This window comes from Chrysochloris asiatica, unplaced genomic scaffold (genome assembly GCF_000296735.1).
Source record: "Chrysochloris asiatica unplaced genomic scaffold, ChrAsi1.0 scaffold00062, whole genome shotgun sequence".
Taxonomy (NCBI): Eukaryota; Metazoa; Chordata; class Mammalia; order Afrosoricida; family Chrysochloridae; genus Chrysochloris; species Chrysochloris asiatica.
The window spans coordinates 11,582,255-11,588,374 of record NW_006408580.1 but is presented as its reverse complement, the minus strand read 5'-3'; the positions used below and the strand labels follow the sequence as shown (position 1 = coordinate 11,588,374).

Below are 6,120 nucleotides of genomic sequence, written 5' to 3'. Positions count from 1 at the left end.
GCGGAGCAGCTGGTAGTTTCGAACCGCTGACCTTAAGGTTCGCAGCCCGATTCGTAACCACTACGCCACCAGGAAGACATTTATTCCAAGGTATCCTTCTCCTTCCACCCCCCCACCCCGAGAACCCGAGATTAGGAGTTCCTAGGGTGTGTAGAAGAGACCAGAGGGCTGACTACAAAGGGAAGATCTGGAAGCCTCCAAGTCGACTAAAAAGGTCACAATTTCTTTATATGGCCCCACTTCTAAATTTACTAGGGGCTCCCAGTGGGATCCATCAATATAAAAGAGCCCCCAATCCTTCCTATTTCTCATCAAAAGTCATAAGGGGGATTATTCTCTTTCTTTCTTTTCCATTTTGGGCATTGCCTCTTAAAATGTCCTACTTCTCCACATTTAAAGTATCTGTTTTCTCCTCTGGTCATTTTTGGGTTCCCCTCCCTTCCTGTTTTGTTCTGACTGTGAGGGTCCGGATCCCGAGGGGCATCGGTTAATTATCCTCCCCTGAGTTGCCTGCCTGAAGGTGGTGGTGGTGTGCCATGGAGCCGGTTCTGACTCATAGTGACCCTGTATAGGGTTTCTGAGGCTGTAAATCATTACAAGAGCAAAAAACCTCATCTTTCTCCCGCGGAACTGCTAGTAGTTTCAAACTGCTGGCCTTGAGATTAGCTACCAGAGCTCTTTGCCCTAAAGTAGACAACACAGTTTTGGCCTTTTGTTTTCTGTTTCTCTTCAGCCGCCTTACCTAAACATTTTCAGCTAGCTTCCCTTAATAGACCTGTCTTTCCAGTCTTTTAAGTACTGGTGTGGTGCTGTGAGTTAAAGCGCCAGACTGCAAAGCCATTTGGATTGCAAGGTTGGCAATTCAAACTCACCAGCCACTCCTCAGAAACCCTATACAGGGTTGCTATGGGTCGTAACTGACTCGACGGCACAACATCTTTTATAAACTTTTACAAATATCAGGGTAACTTTTAGTGATAACATGGAGCTTTAACACTCCCTGGCCCAAAGGATCTTCTAGTTCTAACCTGTCCCATTTGCCTTTTTTTTTTTTTTTCAGTCCCCTGAACCAATTAGGGGTACACTGACAAACCCAATTTCTCCTCCTCCTAAGGGGACTTTTCTAAGAGAAAAAAAAAAAAAGAGTTCAAGCTGACTGTTGTGCGCGAGGGGGAAAGGGAAGGTTTTGTATATCTTTTTCTAAGTCTCTGCAGGGAAGGGTATCTCACTAGCCCAGAAAAATTAGGCTCTGCAATGAGAGCAGGCTCGGGCAAGGAGGGCTCAAGGTTGTGAGTAGGGGGTGTAGGAGGAAGGGCAGGATTGTAAGGCTGGGGTAGAGAGAAAAGGAGGTCCCAAAGGGAAGAAAGTTTTTCTTTCTCCACCTTGTTATCCCTTCTCTTAAGTGCAAATAGTATAACAGGACCCCGTCTCCAGCATAGGACATGATTTATTTTCTCTTGAGAGACAAGACTTTTATCATTGACATATTCAATGAAAAGTTGACAGACCCAGTAGCGTCTGAGTAAAATTTAGGCCAAAAGACAGATAGTTTAAGAATTGGTTCCTGTGTCCGAATGAAACACCGGTATCTTATCATTTGTTATTTCTGTGTCCCTTTAGTTTGTGCACTATCATTCCAATACTTTAGCATGAATCCTAAAAGACTATTAGGGGGAATTTTGTCTTTGGTTTCATTTTCTCTAGAGCTTTTTTTACTGGTGTTATTTCCCATCCTGGCTACCTGGCTGTGTCTTCTTATATAGAGGTTCAACACCCCCTCTATACTTGGAGGTTTCTTGTTCTTTTACTTTTATTTTGTCCGTCTCCAGCTGCTTTCCTCGCAGAAACATTGGACACCTCTTAGCACTGGCATGTTGGAATAAACCCCCAACTCAGATTGAGTCTTTGACTCGATACTGCCCTAAGCCATATAAGATTGCTAAGGAACCACAGATCGGGAATCCACATTTACTTCATGCCCAGGGCATGTCTCATTCATATGCACACAACCACATTTACTTCATGCCCAGGGCATGTCTCATTCATATGCACACAACCTTCGGGATATCCCGACTACCAAGAAAGTATTGACCACCCCTGCAGTTTTTCTTACCTTGGCCTGTGCGCAGTTACCTGGTCGTCATGTGGTGGTGCTCCAGTAGGCCTTTTTCCTGCTTTGCCAAGAGTCCGATTTTATTCGCTTCCTTGGGAGACTTCAGCTGATCTTACCCAAGGGCTGCTGAGGCTAAGAAGCAGGACGCATCTCCCTCAGGGGAGAAGGCTAAAGCTGCTTCCCAAAGGGAATGGGAAATCCTAGACGGGCCCCCAAATTGTTAGAAATGAATCCCAATGTCACACAAAAAGACACTCGGTAAGACTAATTTACCTTGGCCAAGAAAAATTTACTTCTGCAGAAGGGTGCGTGCATGTAGCTGTTCAGGAACAGGCCAGCAAGCACACCGAGCGGGCAGTCCACTCAGGTTTTTATCCCTGACACAACTCTTAAGGCTGTGTCTCACCCCATTGCCAAGGGCTTCAACGGCACAGTCTTTTCCCTTACCCGTGTTTTTCTTACTTCAGCAAGAAAAAGAAAAGAAAGGTCATATAGTCCCTACTCACTTGAGGAAGTAGCAAAAAGTAAAAGAAAGATCATAAAGTCCCTACTCACCTCAGGAAGAAAAAAAGAAAAAGAAAGGTCACCCGGATACAATAAACAGGATTATAATAATTTTGAAGAAAAGACACTCATTCTCACTGTAGTCCATCAATTCCTGGAGCCTCATCTTTCACTCATATGCATGCAAAAGCTGGACAGTGAATAAGGAAGACCATAGAAGAATTGATGCCTTTGAGTTATCAATTGGGGGAGAATACTAAAAGTGCCACTAGCTGCCAAAAGAACCAGTAGATCCGTTTTGAAAGAAGTGCAGCCAGAGTGCTCCTTAGAGGCCAAGATGGCCAAACTTCGTCTCTCATACTTTGGACATATTGTCAGGAGGGACCAGTAGCTGGAGAAGGACATCATGTTTGGTAAGGTGGAGGGTCAGAGAAAAAGAGGAAGTCCCCAAAGGAGATGGATTGGCCAGGTGTGGCAGCATCGATGGACTCAAGTGTGGCAACAGTAGTGAGGTTGGCCCAGGATCAGACATTGTTTGGTTCTGCTGTACATAGGGTCACTATGAGTCGTTGCCGACTCAATGGCACCTAACAACAACAACAACAACATCTTTCACTAATATTGTCGCTGCAGTTTGGACATCTTCTTTCAATACCATCAGTTCCTGATTATATGCTAGCTCTTGAAATGATTGAACATTTCCATCTTCTTTTGATGCTTCCTGTTGTTCAATATTTTGCCCAGCAAATCCTTTAATATTGCAACTCAAAGTTTGAATTTTTTTCTTTAGTTCTTTTAACTTGAGAAATGTCCAATGTGTTCTTCCCTTTTGGTTTTCTAACTCGATGTCCTTGCACAAAGGAGCTCTGGTAGTGTAGTGGTTGTGAGTTGGGCTGCTAACTGCAAGGTCAGCAGTTCAAAACTTCCAGCTGTTCTTCGGGAGAAAGATGAGGCTTTCTGCTTCAGTAAAGATTTACAGCCTCAGAAACCTTATATACAGGGTTGGTATGAGTCAGAACCGACTGCACGGCATATCACCACCATGCTCCTATAGGAGTGGCTTCAGTTCCAGGTTAAAAGGCTATCTTAGGGTGATTGTCTCAGGGTTTCCTCCATTCACTATCAGTCCAGTCAAGTCTGGTCTTTTTGGTGAATTGAATTTGTTCCAAAGTTTTCCCCCTTCTAACTGGGACCTCCCATTGTGTCCCTGGTCAGAGCAGTAGGTAGTGGTAACTGGGTAGCATCTAGTTTTTTCTGGTCTCGGCCTAGAGGAGGCTGTGGTTCATATGGATCATTAGGTCTGTAGACTACTTGCTTCCTTGAGTCTTTGGTTTTCTTCATTCTCCTTTGCTCCAGATGGAAAGAGACTAATAGTTGTATCTTAGATGACTGCTCACAAGCTTTTAGAACCCCAGATACTACTCACCAACTAGGCTGTAAAACATTATCTTTATGAACTACGTTATACCAGTTGATCTAGATGATCCTTAGACTTCAAGCCCAGTCACTCAGTCTCACAAGGTATTTGGCTATGTTTCATAAGTTTCCATAACTGTGCCGCTTATATACTGAATATATGGAGCGCATACCAATATGTTTACACAAATGCCTACAACTATGCCTTTAAATGCATGCATATATACTCTCACATGCCTTCCCACACCGATATAGCATACATATCTACCTGTGAAACCACGCACACATTTTTTTATTCTTGCATACTTCCCAGTGTCTTCGTTTACTTTAGTCCCACTGTGCTGAGTTCTATATTGTGTACTGCCTTACCCTTCACCAGCAGGGTCGCTATGAGTCCGAACCAACTCCATAGTACTTAACAACCACAAAAACTCTCTAGCAAGTGATTCTCCTTCCCTCCCTTCCTTGGCAACCATCAAAGTATGTTGCTTTGTGTGTAAAACTATTCTTGTCTTTCTATAAAAGTGTTTTCATACACTGCTTATCCTTATGTGATTGACTTTTTTCACTCAGTGACATGTCCTTCTGATTCATCTATGTTACCAGTTGTTTTGTGGACTCATCATTATTCTTTATCACTGTGTAGCATTCCATTGTATGTATGCACCACAGTTTGTCCATTCATCTGTTGATGGACGTTTATGTTGTTTCCACCTTTTTGCTATTGTGAATAGTGCTGCAGTGGACATAGTTGTGACTATTTGTGTCACTCCTGCTAGATCATATGGTATTTTTATTTCTAGCTTTCTGAGAAAGTGCCAAACCATTTTCCATCGTGGTTGTACCAGTTATTTTACAACCCCCACCACCACCTCACCAGCATCTGTTGTTTTCTTTGTGTGTGTGTGTGTGTGTGTGTTTTCATTCCCATGAGGCATTTTTTGGGCAGACCAGAGGTGGGGGCAGGGGCTGTGCCTAGAAGAAGGTGTTGGGCCTCTTGGTGGTGAAGGGAGGCTTGTGCTGGCGACACAGGACCTGGTGGGGCAGTGGGAACTTGGTCTTGGAATCGTGGACTGCAGGCCTGCGGCATTTGCTGGCTGCAATCTCCTCCACGTTCGTGATCTGGATAGAATGGGCGAGGGCGCGGTGCCGAGCGCCCATATCTTGGTAGCACTGGCATCCGCGGTGGTCAGGTCCCGGTACTCCCGGTACATGTTGTGGGTCCCACTTCGGGAATCATAGCGCAGCCAGATGCCGAAGTTCTTCACCTGTAGTGGGGACTTCTCGAACACCTGCCCACAGTACAGACACCATCTCCCTGGGAGACATCTTCATTTTCTTCAGCTGTGACACAAAGTACCAGAAGCGGGACTTGGAGACAACGTGGTTAGGAGCGAAGATAAGCATTCGGTAAAGTGGTGGTGTCTTAGAATTGGGGGTGGGCAGGCAGCGCCCCACCACCTTGTACTAGCGAAGTGTGCCTGAGGCCTTCATGGCGATAGCTCTGCGATCGCAGCGACCCGCAAAAGGTGTGTGTGTGTGTTTTTAATCTGTGTTGTTTTTGCGGGGTTGAGGTGGTATCTCATTGCAGTTTTGATTTACATCTCTCTAATGTCCTGGTGTGGAGTCTGGTGTGGTGTTGTGGGTTAATGCGCCAGACTGCAGAAGTCCTTTGAATCGCAAGGTTGGTGGTTCAAGCTCACCAGTTGCTCCTTGGAAACTCTATATAGGGTCACTATGGGTAGGAATCGACTCGACGGCACTTAACAACAACAACAACAACAACAATGCCCTGGTGTGGTGCTGTGGGCTAATGCGCCAGACTGCAAACCCGTTTGAACTGCAAGATAGGCAGTTCAAGCTCACCAGCTGCTCCTTGGAAACCCTACACAGGGTTGCAACCGACTCGATGGCACTTAACAACAACAACAACAATGAGCTGTGTGGTGGCACTATAGGATAAATACTGGACTGCTAGCTGTTAGGTTGGCAGTTCAAATCCACAAGCTGCTCCTCAGAAACCCTATAAAGGGTTACTATGAGTTAGAACCAACAACAATGACTATCAGAATCCTGGTGTGGCACTG

At 45.1% G+C, this 6,120-nt stretch overlaps 1 pseudogene; it reads right to left on the bottom strand.

Annotated features, from left to right (window-relative positions):
* Positions 1 to 5,008: 5,008 nt before the first annotated feature.
* On the bottom strand, positions 5,009 to 5,527 carry LOC102818269 (annotated as a pseudogene).
* Positions 5,528 to 6,120: the final 593 nt, after the last annotated feature.